Source organism: Diuraphis noxia, unplaced genomic scaffold (assembly GCF_037042655.1).
Source record: "Diuraphis noxia isolate RWA-SAM2 unplaced genomic scaffold, SU_Dnox_SAM2 contig0002, whole genome shotgun sequence".
In the NCBI taxonomy this organism is placed as follows: domain Eukaryota; kingdom Metazoa; phylum Arthropoda; class Insecta; order Hemiptera; family Aphididae; genus Diuraphis; species Diuraphis noxia.
In genome coordinates this window covers 35,896,452-35,916,614 of record NW_028301712.1, presented here as the reverse complement: position 1 = coordinate 35,916,614, position 20,163 = coordinate 35,896,452, and positions in this window count along the sequence as shown.

Here is a 20,163-nt window from a genome sequence, read left to right as displayed (position 1 = left end):
GCGAGCAAAAATTGTGTTATCTAAGGAATCCATTTAAAAGTTTTTATTATATTATGGGCTTTTTATTGTAAATATCATATAATCGGCCAATGAGATCAGAGCAGAGAAGTCCCCGAATCAGTATCACAAAAATGACTAAACGTTTTAACCATTTAAAAATGAAATAATAACATGGCCATTTTTACAGAGATTTAAGGTAGATTGATTCAATTACACAAACGTCATACTGGTGTGTACAATGGCCCTTAGATTAATTGACTGGGATTAAAAATATATGATTAAAAAAAAAATAAATGTCCTGCCATATCGATATACGAAAAGTGTAAAACGACACTGTGCAAACATGTATATACAGTATATACTATAATATAATAGTATTAAAATGTATTGAACAAAATTACAAGGGTTTACTTGATGAAAAATCTTTTTTAACCCCATTTCTCTTCATCTCATACACACATACATAATATACGTTTAACAACATAACGCAGTAAACATGCCAGATCAAAATAAATGGAATACGAGGATATGATGTAAATTTAGACATAGATTTCAATGATTTGTGTGTGTGGTGTTATTACGTATGCCAACTTTTGTGTACAGTGCTGACCCATAAATCGCAGTGGATAATACAATAATAATATAAATCACAAATTCACACAGCGATGAATGTATTATTGATTTTATAATGATGTATGTTTTTTTTGTTTGTCATCATTAAAAATGCTTTAAGCGCCAATTTCAATATCTTTTTTTTTTGGAAAAGTGATTGAAGTAAGTACTTTGGGGGTCAAAAAAAAAAAAAAAATTACCAGTACTTTATTTCTTTATAATTGGACGGACAAAACAAGTAGGGAACTTATACGCTAAGCTATATTTTGACAACATCGATTTACTTATTAGGTTGTTATTATTTATGGAAGAATCCATCCAGTGATTTAACAGTTCAATCATTTAGTAAGACCGGTCACCATTTGCGTTTCAAACGGTTACCTACTGTGATAACCAGAAATATTAAGAACAGATATGTGTGATACAAGAGGATAGTAGCAGTGGTGTGATGGATTTAATTGGAAGAAATTATAGAAAATTTAGATACTTTTTACTGTTGGAATTGAGAGGTAATTATGGAGTGTATCGTTTGATGCATAGAAAAGAGATTTTGTGATTTTACACCGTCATTTAGATTGGAATGTTTGGATATTTTTTTATTCAAAGGTTTGGCTGAGCCGCAGCACTTGGGCCATAGTATGTCCATATTGTTTTCATTTTTTTTTTTTTAGCTTTTTATTTTAAATCTAGCTCAGCAATTACAATCAATTTTCATTTTATTTCGATAGAATTGTTATTTAAAAAAAACCTTGAAAATCAAATATGAGTTTACTCATAAGTTTTTATTATAGCTTTTTAAAAATATTAAAAATAAATAAGAACGATTTTAGGTTATATCTGTTAGAAGATTCATTGTTATATTCAAAACAAAATCGGTATCATTTCAAAAGTTAAATTTATAACGATAAATACATAATGATTCACCAAGTATGCTCACATATTTGTTTATTCAGTCTTTCAGTTATATAAAATTTGATTTTTATATTTTTTTTAAATTTACCTTAATACAATTTTTACAAATTCTTGAGATTTTTGTTCTATTTAAGGTGTCTTGTACAAACTACTGGTTTTCAAATAAGAACCGACAATTTTCCACTATTAGTTATTCAAGGCATAATTTTTCTGAAAAATATAATCTATAAGATATGTAGCCTACGGTAATTTAAAAATTGTAGCAATTAATATTAATACATCAACATTAGTAAATTAAAAAAAAAAATCCCCAAACATAATAAATACTTGTTTCAATATTACGTAAATATTTTATATAACTTGAATTTTAAATACATAAAAATTATTATGAATTATCATAAATACGTAACGGAAAATGTTTTCTAAAATTTGATTGGGTAGTTGTGTAATAATATTAATATCACTTTTATAATAATTAAATATTAAGTGTTAGTGAAGGGAATTTTTTTTTATTAAATTTCTAACTTACTGTAAATTTTGTACCCCGATTTTTTTTTTTTTTTTTTTTTTTTTTGCTTTACGCGCCATTTAGGCGCTTCGCAGCTTCTACCAAAGTTCTCCAAAGTTCTCGATCTTCTGCATCCACAATACTTGCTCCATTGCTTAATCTCTTCAGGTCGTCTTTTACTCGGTCCAACCACCGTTGTCTTGGCCTTCCTACAGGTCGTTTTTTATTTGGTTTGTTAATGAGTACCTGTTTTATCAATTTACCCTCTGCACGCCAAACATGGCCAGCCCACTCTAACCTTTTCGACCTTAGAAAATCTTTTAAATTGGCTGTATTAAACAGACTGCTTAAGTCAGCGTTTTTTCTTCGCTCGTATACACCAGTATTCGGGTTTAATATAGGCCCATATATTTTCCTAAGTATTTTTCTTTCGAAAGTCAACAGTTTATTCTCGTCACCCTGCATCGTGGACCATGTCTCACATCCATACATGACAATGGGGCGCAAGTAGACAATGTATAGTTTTTTCTTTGTGTCTCTAGATAGCAGTTTCGATGTGAACATTTTTCTCATTGCATGGTATCCACGGTTTGCTGCACTTATCCTGGACTTAATCTCGTTATGCATATTATTTTTATGATTTATATTAGCGCCTAAGTACTTAAAATTTTCGACTTGCTCAAAAGAGAAATGATCAATGCTCACATTTTGTAACGGAGTAGGTCGTCTACTCATTAGCATATACTTAGTTTTATTTTCATTTATTTTAAGGCCCATCTTTTTACTTGTCAGTATGAGCTTTTGTACTGTCCCTTCTAATTATCTAGCGAAACCACAGCCGGGGGGACGGGCACTGATTAACTTCGGTCGCCCGTCCGCCGCTGGGGTTTCGGCTGGCCGGGCGTGGAAAACCCGGCCAGCACACGAGCGTACCTCCCCGTGGTTCTGGATGGAAACACGTGCATATGACTGCACGTGGCGAAAGTTGCTCATCTCTAACCGTCCTCGGACGGGTGCGAACTACCCGGCTAGCGGCGTAGGCCGCTAGTCGGGTTTTTCTCTTTACAAACTCGAATACACCGCTACGCCAAATCTTGCATAACAATGCAGCCAAACGAGAGAGTTCACCGGGGGAAGTTGAAGGCCGACCGCGGCGGACCTCCGACAGTAGTCGGGGCGCTCGTCGCGGGCGGACTGATGCACTTCCTCGTGGAAAGAACGTCGGGTCTGAACAGGCCGACGGATAAATGCGGGCGGGTGATAACCGAGTGGTTTACTCGGGGAAGTCTCGGGCCGGTCGCGGCGGTCCTTCGGCGGTAGCCGGAGCGCTCGTCCCGGGTGGCTCGACTCGCTCCCCCGTGAAGGACCCTTCTGATGGTCAGTCGGGCCCCGGGCGTCCGGGCGGGTCTGACGCGCCTTGGTGTTCTTAAATATCGTGCATATTCGTAAAAGCCCCCAAGGGGACATGCCGCATAGATGCGATAGTGAGTGGTCACGCCGGACTAGCGAGCAGATGGCATCGTTCCGGAGACTTCGGTCCCCAGTTACGACGCGTTAGCGCCGTCTCTGGTGCCGCGTAAGAAACCCGACAATGATAACTCACTGTCCTGATCCGATTACTCGGTGGCTATGATCATGGAATGACATGCTGGATGTTCGAACGGGAAAGGCGCGGCGGACCCGCGTTGACACACCGGCGGCACGGGACAGGGTCGTCGCCACGCGGGCAGCGGTTGGCCGGTATATCGGCGCCGGCTCGCCGGCTGGGCGCGTTGCGGTGGCTAATGTTTGACGATCGAGAGGGGCAGAGGTTGCACGAGATCGATTACAACTTGGCGAGACCGGAGTTGTGGACCGGCTCGGATAAGGACTGTGTCGAGAATGGGCGGAACCTAACGTGGCTAAGCCCGACCGAGAACCCCAACCGGGTCTAGGGAGCGCGGAGACGGCCGAGAGGCTGGCCGTGCCCGTGTGAAATAACCCTATTACCGGTGGGATTGCGGCGCTGAGAGCGTGCGCCGTGTCCCTCCGTGGCGCCGCGCGGCTCGTCGATTTCGGTCGGCGGGCGGGCGGTGTGCCTCGGGGGATTGGCGCGCGTCTCGGATTGACCGTATTGAGCGCATAAACACAATTTGCACGGCTCTAAGACTTAAACCGCGTAAGCGGGCGGCGACCCGGGACCACATCCCGTGCCGCCGGGCAGGCCTGCATCTTAGCGATGCCGACGAAGGACCGGGACGGGCTGGCGTGCCGGCCGGTGGCTGGCGGCTGGCTGGTTAAAGAAACTACTGGCTGGTCGTCCGGTGGCCGGTCGGGGCGTGGGCTTCCTCCCGCGGGACTCGTAAGCACCGCAAATACCTTGACACGACCGGGGCGCGTGAGCGACCATGGAGCCGCGGGTGGTAAGACACCCGCCGGACGACTGGGACGGTGTGCCTACGCCTAGCTAAACGAGGCACCCGTTGACGCGAGTCAACGCGAAACGAATTGCCGGTGAGGGCGGGGCGCACATGGGACCAGCGTCTTACGCGCGCGGCTTCGTGGCTCGTGCGGGGGCCCGCGGAAGTGACGAGGGAAGTCTTAGCATTACGCGCAAACCGGACGCGCGGGGACGGATCACGTCGCCTGCGACTTGCTGGTCATTCCCCCCGCGGAAACGAGGCGAGTGACGCGGAAGACTTAACGAAGCTTGTCCCTAGCTTCAGATCCATGGGATCGAGACTGCGTAAAAATTTGAGGCAGGTGATGTAGGGCGTAACACGTCTCCGCTAACCTCAAGGACTTATGCACCACCTAATCTCCGGGTGGCGAAGAGTCAGGACGCTTGGGATATACCAGGCCCCGTAAACTCTACGTAGGGAAAGGAGTCGGGCGGGCGATCGCTTAAGGCCGTACCCTTGGTCGCCCGCCTGGATAAGCCCAGCTTCGGTTGTACCGGGACTGATGATGGGCGAAACCGATCGTGGGATTGAGGACACGGTCATGCGAGTTCCAGACGGAAGCGGAACTGGGAAGGCTGGCAGCGGCCTACTCGGGTCTCAGGACCCCGCACCACTCTCTCAACGCCGGCGGAGGGCGCATCTCCGAACCGGCTCCCCCGGTGATATGGGGAGAATTCTGGAGAGTGGTCGACTCCAGTCTTAGAAGACCCTAAATCCCACAAACGCATGGACAAAATAGCGAAAAGCGCAACTACTCCGTGTATGCCGAACTGCGGTTCGGAAGGTGGGGATCGGATTGCGGAGTCCCACCACCCATGTGTCAAAGATTTAGGTCTTTGGACGGTGCTGAGCGGCCCGTCGACAGAAAGCCGCTTAAGCCAGGCTGCGGCCGCAGCTGTTAGCTGCGACCCAGTGCGGGCACCGGCTCGCTCCCGGAAGGGAGTGAGACGGAAAGTACTCAGGTTGAGAAAACGGGCTAAGTGCCCAAAAAAGACTGTCGATCCCGGGGATGTGGCACCCGGAGACTTACCAACCGAGTCAGGTGGTTTGGCAGATGCGGAAACCACTCTAGCTGTCCTCGCGGAGGAGCCAGCTCAAATTGAGGGTGACTTTGATAAAGAAGGAACGGCTGGCTCAGATGTCAGCGCTGCATCTGACGCCAGTAGACTTGAAAACACGGTCGGCCAAGTGCCACCGGAGACGCTAATTAAAATTTATCAAATAAATGCAGCCAGAAGTAAAGCTGTCATGCATGAAATTGAAAGACTATTAGTCAGGAACGAAATAGATGTCTGCCTGATACAAGAGCCAGCGACCGACGGCAGAGGGGTCTACCTACTGGATAGGCGCCCCTTTAGGGTGATAGCGACCGGTCGCACGCCCATGGCTGCGATCGTCGTCGTGAACCCTGCCGTAGGACTCCTGACTCTTAGACAATTTGATTCCAGCCACTTTGCCGTGGCCGTGCTGAGCTATGGAGACGTTACCTTGACGTTGGTCTCCGCTTACTTTCAGCACAGTGAGCCGACCCAGACATACGTTGACGAGCTAGACGACATTCTAGGCAAAGTCAATGGTGCCGTATTGATCTGCGCGGACGTAAATGCACGGTCATCGGTGTGGCACGACACGGTCTCGGACGCCCGCGGAGACATGGTCGTGGACTTGATTGGTCGGAAGGACCTCTCAGTGCATAACAGGGCGGGGCACCCTCCGACGTTTAGGAACAGGGGGTCGGCCTGCCTGGACGTGACGCTGACGCGTAACAACGTCAGGGTTGCGGACTGGTCGGCCACTCACGACCTTACGTCGAGCGATCACGCGTTGATCAGCTTTAATATAATAACGAGGGCAGACGTGCGCGTCGAGACCCAGGATACGGCAAGGAAATATAATTGCACCAAAACGAATTGGACTGAGTTCCGGAGGTTCCTGAGGGAATGCAGAGACGCGAAATCGCGAAGTCTCGAGTCGCCAGACGTTGAAACTTGCACGGCAGCACTCGCCGAAGTGCTGGAAATGGCCTGTGAGGTCAAAATGACCAAGAGGACCCAGGCCAGACGGAGACCTCCCCCGTGGTGGAACGAAGCGCTGGATAGCGAATTGAGTGCACTCGGCCGCTGGAAGGTCAAGCTTAGGAATGCAAAAACTGCGTTCAGAAGACGGGCTATCCGTACTGTCTACATGAGACGTAAGCGCACGTTCAAGAGGCATTGCTTCAGAGCGAGAAGAAGCGCTTGGCGAAAATTCGTCACGGACGCGGGAGATAGCGACCCGTGGGGACCCGTCTTCAAATGGCTGAAAACCGGAGGGACTAAGCCTTCGGAAGACCTTCCGGCCTCGATCCGTAAGCTGGACGGATCGTACACGTTAACTCTTAAGGAGACAGGCGATGCACTCATGGATGCTTTGGTTCCAGGTGATACGGAAGTAGGCGAGAACCTGGAACAAAAAGAAACCCGGGAAAGAACGGGGGTCGGCCTGGGAACATTTCGACCGGAACAAGTAGAGTCGGGACCGATTGACCCTTGCGATGTGGAGGAGGTCAAGGGAGCCATCTGGAGAATGGCTCCGAACAAGGCACCAGGCTTGGACGGCATAACGGCGAAAATACTGAGACAGGCGTGGCCAGTGATAGGCAAGGACATAACATGGGCCTTCAATTGTTGTCTTAGGACGAAGCGATTCCCGAAATCGTGGAAGATTGCACGTCTAGTAGTGTTCAGGAAAGCCCCGGGTAAGGACCCGGCGGAGCCGAAGTCGTATCGACCTATAAGCTTGCTGCCGGTGATCTCGAAAGCGCTTGAGCACATTATAGTAGAGAGAATCCGCAAAGATACGGATCCCCGCATGTCGAAAAGACAATTCGGGTTCACGAAAGGCCTCTCCACGATCGACGCGATCAATCACGTACTCAGCTGGACCGAAAACAGGACAGAGAAATACGTGCATGCCGTATTCCTGGACATATCGGGCGCGTTCGACTGCCTCTGGTGGCCCCAGCTCATACTCGATATGCAACAGGCAGGCTGCAGCAGCGGGCTCATCGAACTGACAAAGAGTTATCTCGACGGCCGTCGGGCCGGTATGAGGATCGGCGGCGTCGACATAACGAGGACCCTAACTAAGGGCACGCCGCAAGGATCGAGCTACGGCCCGGACTTGTGGCGATACGCGATGAATCCGTTGCTAACGCAGGAACTGCCAGAGGGAACAGAAATTGTCGCGTATGCAGACGACATCGCGATTCTAGTCTCCGGTAAACACCGACCGGAAGTCACTAGCAGAACAAATGCGCTACTCGAGAGAGCGTCGCAATGGGCGGAGCAGCGAAAACTCACCTTTTCCGCGGCCAAGTTCCAAACGCTATGGCTTAAAAACTCGCTCTCGAAGCCGCTGGAACTCCGACTGGGCGGAGTAAAGATAAGATCGACCGCCAAGGCGAAATACCTTGGGGTCACATTTGACCAAAAACAGGACTTCAGCCTTCACCTAGCGGAGAAGGCCGAAGCGACGAAAAGCCTGTTCAGCAGACTGCATGGAGTCGCCAAGACCCGATGGGGACTTAAGAGCAACGTGGCACTGCGGATCTACAAATCGGTGTTCGTACCTCAGATGGGGTACGCGGCATCGATTTGGGCGGAGAAGTGCATGGCTTCGGGACACAGGAGAGCGAGGGCAAATATGGCACAGAGACAACCGTTGCTAGCGATAACGGGGGCCTATAAGACGACGTCCACGGTGGCGTTGCAGGTCCTAGCGGGAGTGCCCCCGCTGGACCTCGAGCTAAAGAAACTGGCCAGAATTGAAAGGGACAGAGCCGCGGTAAGGCGAGGCGCGATGACGGCCCTCGAGGCAGCGAATAGGGAGGAAAGATATACCGCTGAAACCATCCTCCTTTGGCAGCAACAGTGGGTCGCCTCTAGTAAGGGAAGGTGGACTGAGAGGTGGTTCCCGGACGTCCGGACGCGGCTGGACCGTGGGTGGTGTATCCCAGACCACTTCACGTCTCAGCTAATGTCGGGGCACGGGGACTTCAATCATTCACTCCACCGTTTCAACCTTACTGGCGATGCAGCTTGCCGTTGCGGGTTCCCGGCAGGAACCGCAGAGCATCTGCTGTTTGAATGCCCACTTGCTGACCGAGAAAGAGAACAACTCATAGCTGCGGCGCAAGCGACCGGTGCGGACTGGCCGTGCAGCTTAGAGCACATGACCGGATCTGAGGTCATGTTCCGGGCGCTTCAAAGATTCGCACATGAATCGCTTGAGAAGCGCACTGATGAAGGGCTGGCTCGTTAGGCGTGCTTCGGCGTTAATGTAAGATTCCGACACGGAATCCTGGGGAAGCCAGGATCGAGGGTAAAGAGGGATAACCCCTTCCTAATCCGCACGAGGAAAACCAGACCCGAGTAGGAATAAGGGCACAACTGAAAGGAAATGCCCGCAGATCTGCGACATACCGATGGGGAAATTGGGCGAGTGGAGATGGAAGGATCGGGAGAAAGTAACCACGCGTAGGTACCTCACGCCAGCCTATCCGTGGAACTCCGATCACATGCCGGCTATCACTCGTCCGACTCCGATCGAGAGTCCGACCAATTGAACCCAGACCGTTCAGGACGCCTAGTGCACGGAGAAGACCGGCTCGGGGTCATCGCCGCTAGTAAGCACCGCCGAGAAATCGGTGCGGGAACGGAAACCCGCGACAAAAACCGTACCGCTCCAACAAGGGTTGCGCCGCGGCGGACTAAAACTCCGTCCCCGACGAGAATGCCAGCGGGAAAACGGTCGTTGTGGGTACCGGGAAGAATGGCTTCCGAAATCCCATTCCACGGGAACCAGAAATACGCCCCGCCGCGAAGACCGACAATGCCTCACGGCCCGGAAGGAAAGCGACGTTCTGGTTAGCAGTGGAGCGCGTGCCCGACGGGCCGCACGCGTGCGCCGGCCATACCCCGCGCCCGCGCCCGGCTCGTCGCACACCCGCGCCTATGTGGACGGCCTCGTGGAGATTGTGGGAGTAACGCATTAGTAGAAGGGGAGAAACTTGTCCGGAGGTAAGATACCGGCGGTCGCCGACACGGGACTCGAGACCCAACGATCGATCTCAGAAAGAGAGCCGCCGGCGGGCGGGAGGCGTGACTGACGTCCGGGCGCCCGCGCATAAAACTCGCCGGAGGGATGAGACCGTGTCACGAAGGCGAGGAGAGAGTTCGCCCGTGCAAGACGGATAAGGGCTTGAAACACAGCCACCGGGGTCAGAGCCTCGTTTCTCCCCGTCACAAAGTTGGTTATGTCTGTCCCTTCTAATTCTGTTTTTGATTCTCCAAATAACACAATGTCATCCGCATATGCTAAGAGAGATGAGCGCCCCAGTACTTCCATTTCTCGGTCTCCCTGCATATCTCTTACGACTTTTTCAAGTGCTAGATTGAAGAGAGCAAGAGATAGCGCGTCCCCTTGTTTCAATCCACACCTGACCTCAAACTCCTTTGATGTTTCTCCAAGAAAGCGCACTTTGCAAAGCGTGTCAGAATTGCAGCACTTTATTAATTTAACCAACTTTTTTGGTATTCCGAAATGTATAAGTGCTGACCATAGCCGGTCTCTAATAATGCTATCATAAGCTTGCTGGAAATCGATGAAAATCATGTGTAGATCTTTGTCATACTCATAATATTTTTCCATAACCTGTCTAAGGGTGAATATATGGTCAGTAGTGGACTTTCCTTTCATGAAACCACACTGGTATTCACCGATTATTTCTGTTGAATATTTTTCAAGTCTATGTAAAATGGCTATTGACAAGACCTTGTAAGCAGTGTCCAAAAGGGATATGCCACGGTAATTTTCCACTTTCTTGGGGTCTCCTTTTTTGTAAATCGGGCAAATAATAGCGGTGTTCCAACCCTTTTCTAGTTTTTCTTGCTCCCATATAGTTGAGATGGTTTTGTGTAAGTATTCCAGGAGGTCTCGGCCAGCAAGTTTGAGTAACTCCGGATTTATGTTGTCCTCTCCTGGAGCTTTGTTGTTCTTCAGTGACTCCACTATTGATTTAATCTCCTCCAAACTAGGTTCCGGCACTTCTGGTTCCACTGTAACATATATTTGATCCTCAGCCGGTTCTCCAGATCCATCTGTATTGTTTGTTTCATCGTCTGATTTATTATTTAATAGATTCTCAAAATATGTTTGAAACTTGTCTATGATCATTTTAGGGTCTGATATGAGGTTGCCATCGTCATTAGTCATAAGAAAGGTACGAGATTTAAAGCCTTCTTTTATTGATTTACATTTTTCAAAGAACATTTTCGGGTCCTTTTTATATGACTCAATGTCATTTAGGACATTTTTTTCTGATGCTCTTTTCTTTTGCCTAATTATTCTATTTGACCTTGCGCGAAACTCTGCATATTCCTGTAAATTTGAAGTCGAAGGATTTTGTATCATTTTAGCTCTTGCTGCTTTTCGGTTTTTTATCGCGTCTCGACACTCATTATCAAACCAGTGATTCTTACTTTTTCCCTTGGTAACTCGGAGAGTTTCTGCTGCTTTATTTAGTGATTCCTTTATTTGGGTCCACTCTATGACATTACTCAATTCTTCTTGTATTATGTTAAAGCTGTTCAATCCTTCCTTTATTCTGTTTTGGTATTCCATGATTTCCTTTTGATCTCTTAATTTACTTCTATCTAGTTTATGTGCTGTATTAGGTTGTTGCTTTTTTCTCCATATCGTTGACAGTTTTAACGATAGGCTTGCTATCACTAAGAAGTGGTCTGTGTCCCCATCCGCACCCCTATAGCTTCTGACGTTTTTTATGCTTGTTCGGTGTCGCTTGTCAATAATTATATGGTCGATTTGACTTTTCGTCTTACCGTCTGGGGCAGTCCACGTGTGCTTATGGATGTTCTTTCTAGGAAAATAGGTGCTGCTTATAATAAGGTTTTTCGATTCTGCAAAGCCAACTAATCTCAACCCATTATCATTAGATACTGAGTGCCAGCTCTCTTGGCCTATTGTTGGTCTAAGAAATTGTTCTCTACCGACCTGCGCATTCAGATCACCAGCAATTATCTTGATGCAGTTGTTTGGTAGAGAGTCAAATAATCTCTCTAGATCCTCATAGAAAATATTTTTCACTTCCTCCTCTTGATCCTCTGTCGGGGCATAACCGTTAATTATACATATATCGAAATTCCATCCAGCCATTTGCAGGTAGCACAGACGTTCATTCACTGGCATGAAACGTTTAATGCTTGACATTATGGAGTTTTTAACTACGAAACCTACTCCTTGTTCATGTTTGCCTGTCTCTTTGCCACTAAAAAAAGATAGTTGAATTGCTAGCCTGAACATTACCATTTCCTAGCCAACGAATTTCTTGTATTGCGACTATTGGCACTTTATATTTTTCAATTTCTTCCACAATATTCTTTAAAGCTCCTGCTTTATAGAGAGTTCTGATATTCCATGTTCCAAACCGAGTCTCCACAAGTTTTCCGTTCCGAGTTCCACATAAAATCCCATTATTATCCATAATCCGAGGCTTTGTTAGAAGATTCACAACATATGGTTTTTTTACAAGGATGGATTGTTGGTCCATCGCTTAACCCCCAAACCTGGAGGGCCGGTTTGGGCCAACTAATCAAAGTCAGCCCGTAGCTCGGGGCCCCGGGTTCGCAAAGCCCGTAGCACTAAAGACTTAGTGCCCCCCTGAGGGGTTGTACCCCGATTAAAAAACAAAAATATAACAGGTGAAAAAAATCTTAAAAGTGATATGGAAAAAATACAATCACAGTATTTTTATCCGTAATATGTGCTATTATTTATATATTTCTAAAAAAATCTAAATTATTTAATTCCTATATGTACTATGAAAACCCTTTAAAGTGCATATGATATAGTAGCAATCATTATTTTTATTTATATGCGATAGTCGAATCATTAAACAATTAATTTATAAGTTATGAATAAAATCCTGAGATATATTTTAAAAGTAAATCAAATTATGTTTTTACCGTTAAGTTTCTATGAATACAACACGGAAATTATTAATAATACATTGAATAAAAGTTTCCCAGGAAAATTTATGTAAGTGTGTTAAAATATTGCTGTAGCAAATCTTTAACGAAGAACATCTATTCTAGAGTTAGTTAGTTGTAAAAATTCGTTAATAAAAATTACAATGACTTTTTAATCATAACAATATTATAATTTAAGATAAATATTTTTATTTTTTATTAATGTGGATTTAACTCATTAACCATCATTATCTATTAAATTTTTAGTATAATACCAGTAGCTTTAAGATAATAATTTATTTCATCAATATTTACCATATATAAAATTCACATCATATTCGTTATGTTTGGTTTATTTTTATTCAAAAATAATAAATCCTGATTTAGAGTAGATACATATATTATAATATGTAAACTTTATACGAAAATACGAAATTCCATTTCAATGAATTGTTGTAATTATAAACATTAACCGTTACTAAATTATTTTAAATAATGTCTTAATAATTACTCGTCGATGTGATGATTCGTTTTTTTAAGCTAGAAATCAAAGAATAATAAAATAAAGTTATTTAAAAACAAGAACATAAATAACATTTTGTAGGATTAATAATTTAGATCATATACCTATACTTTTTTTAACTAATATTATATCTGTGGATTTGAAAATAAATTTGTCAATTTACTTCACTGTTGGATAATTTTATTATTTTATATACTATATATATATATTTTTTTAAAGTGGAAGCTTATATTTTCAATTTAACTTATTATAAGTGGTGGATATCTTAAATGTATTAACATTATAGGTTAGATCTATATTTAAATAGTTGTGTTTAATTAATTGTCTTTATCATTTCTATAAAATGCTATCTACTAGTCACCGTACAAAAATGCACTCTTAATCTCTATATTAAATCATGAATAATCTTATCTCAGCTATTTAGTTGTATAAAATATGGATAAAGTATATGAATTACTGTATTGAATTATACTTCAGATCTTAATATAGCATTTAATAGAGTTTGTAGTAAATTATAACAAATAATGTTCACAAATTACAATCACAAATTGTTAATACAACATAAACGAATGAAAATATTTTGGAGAAACTGTCACGAATAAATGGTTTATTTAATTATTCATGATTTAAATTATTATTTTTTCAAATTATTATACATAAAATTTGACGAAATAAAAACAGTGCAAATGACTAAACTAAAATATAATAACTATAAAATACAAAAATTCTCAAAGGAATAAAATATATAAGTTGATTAGTTAATACACATTGTTTTCCTATATTTCTGACACTTTTTGACGTGAAAATTAAGCTACTGATCTTTGATGTTACAAATAGAAATGATTGGGAAATATGAATAGAAAATTTTACGGGAGATGGTGTTTTGCGCCACTTTTATTACTTGTAATTTGCGCCACGAATAGGTACATTTAAGTACGTATGAAATTTGCGCCAAAATATAAAAATATAACATGTATTTTGCGCCACATATACTAATTAATTTTGGTATTTTGCGCCACTAAAGAAAACAAAATGGAATATGTAATTTGCACCACACTTTCAACTTTAATAGCAGTTGGAATTTACCAGCAGATAAATTTAGCGATATCGCATAGGATATACAATAATACGTTCTGATGCGTCCGACGCGTGTCACATATCGTCTTAATATCGTCGAATTATTTATAATTATGACTGATTTTTATATGTTTTATTAATTAACGACAATTTAGATGTTCAATATGCATGGAGTTTGATTTTTTATATACATTTATTTTTAATTACGAGTTTAATATGACTGATTTTTATAATATGTTTTATTACTTAACGATAATTTACATATTTAATATACATGGAGTTATTTATATTATTATAATATAAGTGGCGCAAATTACTATTTTAATAAGGTGGGAAAAAGCGCAAATTACAATCTTATTAGGTACTCTAGGGCACAGATTACATAATTCCTTTTTATTTAATTTTATTTGGCACAAATTACAAATTTAAAAAGTGGCGCAAATTATCAAAATACATTTTTAGATGTGGCGCAAATTACATATATATATATATTTTTTTTTTTTGGGTTAATTTTGGCGTAAATACATACGCCCAATTTTATATTTAAGTATTCTATAACAATAACAACAATTGAAAAAAAATCCATTACTTTTTATTCCGAATAACCATTCAAATATACTCATCAGATTGCAACAATTAATAACTACATATGTACATAGTTATTCATTTCATCTTTTAATAATTCATCTATATTTGAATAAGATTATTAATGTTGTTATTCAATTTATATCATATGTCATCATTCCAATTTACGGCATATTCCATTGAAATTTGTTAGATATGAATTACCTCGTATGTAACTATGTTATAACCTATGTTATGGTAACTCGTAAATAACTCAGTTGCCAAGTTCAATAGTAAAAATCATATGACCGTTGATTAATTATTATATAACGCTATGCATATGGTTGAATAAATGTATAAAGAAACATAATAATACACTGTATTATTTATTGGTCATATAAGGCCATGTAGTACGTATTATTAATTTTAATTGCATGTAATTATATGCATTATACATATTTATATTATATTCTTTCTAGTATAACAATATGATATGTGTGTTTAATTCACATCCATAACATATTTCAATGCATATATTACAGATTTCAACTAAAAAATGTGTTTTGTTTTTTATTATTTTTATTTAATACATTTTAATGGGTGGTAGGAAGTTATATCATATGTTATGATAAGTGTTAGGAACATATTGCAATAAAAATAAATAAATATTATGCGTTCAATTATTCAAATTTAATTTATTAAAAACTCTTTAAATAAAATTGAAAGCACTCAATATCCCTATTTACTTGTTGAAAACCATCACATCTTTTATAACTGATAGAGCATTCCAAGTGAGAGTAGGCCGACTTACCCCCACAACACAACATCAAATCTAGAGTCCCACAAGGATCAGTACTGGGACCAACGCTCTTCAATATTTATATATCCCCAATTCCCCTAATTCTCAACTAGCAATGTTTACGAATGATACGAAAATCCTCACACAAGATAGCAAGTTATACTTATCAATCGAAAAAATATAATCTTCATTAATCGAAATCACCTCCTGGTTCAAAAAATGGAATCTGAACCTAAATCCAACTGAAGGCGTGGCTAAAATATTCACCTTAAAAAGATACCACAACCCAAAAGACATTAATATAAACAATCAGATTATTCAATGGAATAGAAAAGATAATTCAGTCAAATATCTTGGTTTTTTCTCGATGAAAAACTAACATGGAATATTCACATAAACAAAAAAATCACACAAGGATATGCCAGGATGAGAATCTTGTACCCCTTAATCAATCATAAATCAACCCTTCAAATGAAATCTTATCTCCTTCTTTAAACCTCAATAATCAAACCAATGATACCCTATGGCTGTCCTGTATGGGCTGCTGCATCCGCCACTAAAAAAAATAGAACCCAAATTTTACAAAATAAATTCCCAAGGATATCCCTCAAAGCACCATGTCTTATGGGAAATTGTTAGATCCATAATGACACGGGAATACCCCTGATAAACACATGGATCAAAACGCAGTTTAAAAACTTCCAGGGAAAAAAACCCACGTCTGCAGCCTCGACTACTCCAGAACATTCTACTAACATACAGTGAAGACTCACCATAAGAAAATGAAGATTAGTATTAATATAATATACAAAACCTCATTACACTATTTTTATTTTCAAAATTCATAAACCACAAATTGTAAAAAAAAAATAGTTGTAATAGCACAATATGTTCAAAAATATTTTATAATTAATTAAATAAAAAAAAAAAATTCGTTAAAATACACAGCTAAAGTTAGTGAGAAAAACAAAAAAAAACGGTGCCTACATAAAATATGCCTTAATTTTATGATAATATTATTCAAATGCTTAAATTGACCGAATATGACTTTTTGATAAATATAACGAAATATGTCAAAATAAGTAAAAAGTAAAACTTTGCTACTTATCTAAACTATAATATTCTACAACCATCACAAAAAACATGTAAATTCAAGAATTCCAGAACCCTAACTCTGATAATATTATAATATTAAGTATACAATTTGTGACATTTCTGTTCTGTTTTTGTCATTTTGACTGTATGAATTGGAATGGAGAAAAAATAAAATGTTCTATTAAATTATTTTAAGCGAATTAGTGTAGATATTTGTCCAGCAGTTATGATAAAGCGTCTATTTTATCCAATTATCATGATCACATAATTTTATTATACTAATTTAATTAATCTCATGGTGTCGGTAAAAAATTATAAAAATATATATCGAACAAGATAGAATAAAAATATATTCATTTTTTTTAGTTACAGCTATTCATTAGTTTCCGATATACTTACATAATTATTATTATGATTCCATATTGTTCATTAATTATTACAGTAGTCCTATAAAAATTTATAAAAAATTATAAAATTTTGAAATTCTTGTTAAAAATATTCACATAGAGAAGATAATAAAACGAAAATCCATCACATGACACTGAATATATTTCTTTAAATTTAAACGAATATATTATATATTTTCCAAGTATAGTAATTATGCAAAATTAAGCAAATATGAAAGGTATTATACAAATAATAACAAATATTCTAGTAAGACAAAACCAAGTGGTAAAAACAGTATAAATATTTACGCCGTAATAAGTTTAGAATAAACTTACATATTTAATAATAATCATGGATGATATGATGAAATAAATGCTATTTATAATTGTATTATGATCATGTGTCGTTGAAAAGGTAAACCGTGTCCAATTCCCTTTATATTTTGAAGTAGCTTGGTGACAAATAGTGGTGCTTAAATCCTTGGGCGTTGACTTACACTACAAAACGGCAGAGAACTTTGTCTGAATCCAAAAACAAAAAAATAAAGTCTGTTTTTGTCACACCAAGTGGATTATTTTAACAATAATTCGAAGCACGTCCCATGCGGATAACCTTGTTTCTCCGATATACCTGCACCAATTTATATTATTTACGTGCTCAGTGGTTTTTTTTTTTTTGTATTTTACATGAATTACGACCAATTGCGTTTTGGTAAAAAAAAAAAAATTAAGCCAAAATATCCAAATTAAATACTAAGCGGAATAGGTTTTAGTTGGGGATTATAACCCAATTACAATATAAACAGCGTAGGTATTTAAACGATGAACGCTAAAACCGCATCTGATTTACGTTCTTACGGCATAGCGTTCATATTCAACGAACGCAAGTCAAGGCCGGGTCACGTAGTCAATTTCACTGCCCAAGTGGAATTACACCAAATATATTTTAATATAAAACCCGAAAGTCCAGAGAACGCAAGACTACGTGCTCCTTTTGGTCTGTTCTATCGATTAGAGAAGTCTCGACACGTGAAAATGTTTTCCTGCAGTGGTGGATTTTCTGGTGTGGGGGTGGCACGCCGTTGAGGTGATTGTTCACCCCGCCGATATTGAGCAACTCCTTCTGTCTCTCAACTGCTTCGATTTTAAGCCTTTCAGCACTGGTAAATAACATTATTCATTGAAACTAGATTGTTAAACTATTCAACCATGTTGTATTAAAAACACTTTATTGTGTATTTTATTTATTAAATATTTTTTGGTTTAAAATTCTGAATAAAGCGAACATATTGGGCCAACGAAAATATTTTAGTTTTTTTTTGAGATTTCAAGATAATTTTTCCATACAGTTTCGAAAAAAAATCTTAAATATTTTAAATAATTGAATTATGTTTTATTTGAATAAAATAACTATACTGTATTATAATTTCATATATAACAAATCTATTTTTGATTAGAATATTAATCACGATAAAAACATAATGAACAAAATGTCTCGTTCATTTCGCACACGATTGTAAATATTGTTCTATCATGTCATTTCTACGCACGTTATCAGAAGTATTTTAAAAAAATGAAAACCAATCAAACGTATAGTATTAAATTATCGGCGTAAACTAACGCATACACAACTGCTATTACGTCAAACACTACTGCTTACCGGTGTTTTGCAAATTACTTTAATCATTTTTTTTTCTTTTCAAATTGAAACAAACTTTTAATTTGGCCCGAAAATCTACAAAAAATCACAGTGTTTAATATTATGTAAACACGTAAAAAAACCATTTACAAAACCCGTCGTACCTGTCACACAGAATGTTGTCAAGTAAAAAATAGAACTTGAAAATACTAAATTTACGACGGTGGCTCTTAAACGTGTTTATTAAATTTTCTTAGTTATTCCGTTGGGTGTGTAATTTATTTCGAACCAGAATGAGCATTATACTAATAAATAGTTATTTTTATAATACCGGTGTATTATCGTTAATTATATACATGAAATGCTCATTTAGAATTTAGGATATTTTTTCTTTTGTTACAATTCATACCTTTGGAAAATAAGAAAGATTTAGTATTTGATATATGTTTTGTGTGTATTTTATCATTGAGTAAGTCACTGTAATGGATGTGTTAAATTTGAGTTTAATGATAAATAATTGCATAAGAAAAACGATTCTGAGCCTAGATGGTGTGTCAGACTCTATTGCTAATGATATTTTATATTAATTGTTTTTTATTAGTAATTTGCTAGGTCACACAATATTTTTACACAAATTATTGCAAATATTATTTACAAACGACATTATATTATTTAAATATCTAATTTTATCAACATTTGAAATTTAAACAATTGACATGCATTTAATTTGATATATTTAAATGAGCTACTAGGACGTTATTTACTAGGAAATTAACTTAAGTATTTTCAGTCATTTTAAGTTTGAAAAAATAATATATTAAATATAGATTGATTTTTGGTGAATGACATTTAATGTATCTACGGTAATTCATGAAATACAAAAAATAAAATAAAATCGATTTTGTTGAAAATAAGTGTGGTGTACGTGAAAATATTCTCGCTTTAAAATATTTCTTTTAAAGGTTTTCAAGATTATTTTGAAAAATAATGGAAATATTATATCATACTATACGCCCCCTCCACTTCACACATAAATATTAAGAAAAAACTATGTAGATCCAATTGTCTACAAGGAATTACACCACAATATTTGATGTTATAAACAGTGTGGTGATAAATAAAATATTATTGTATATGTAAGACCATTCATCGTAATCTAAAAACTTAACTGGCTAAATTTGTTTAGTTGAAACACGGTGTTTTGTAATACAATCTAAAAAAACTATTTAAAGTTGGTAATTGAAATTAAATAAAAATTTCGTTTTGAAAATACACAAAAACATTATTAAGTACATCAGTTACGCATCTATTTGAAAACATCTCATTGATATTTGACATAATTAGTTAACATAATAAAATTGTTAAGAATTTTAAATTACTATTAATCTAACGATAATATGGTCAGGGTTTGGAGAAAAATAATTTGATGACACGCGCAAATGGTAGGGTCACCAGTAAAAGACCGAGACCGAAGTCAGAGTACTCTAGATTTTGTATAAAAATAATAATAAAATAAAACACATTAATTAGTACTATATAAGAATTAGAATATTATATTATTTTAAGAACAAGGTTTGAGG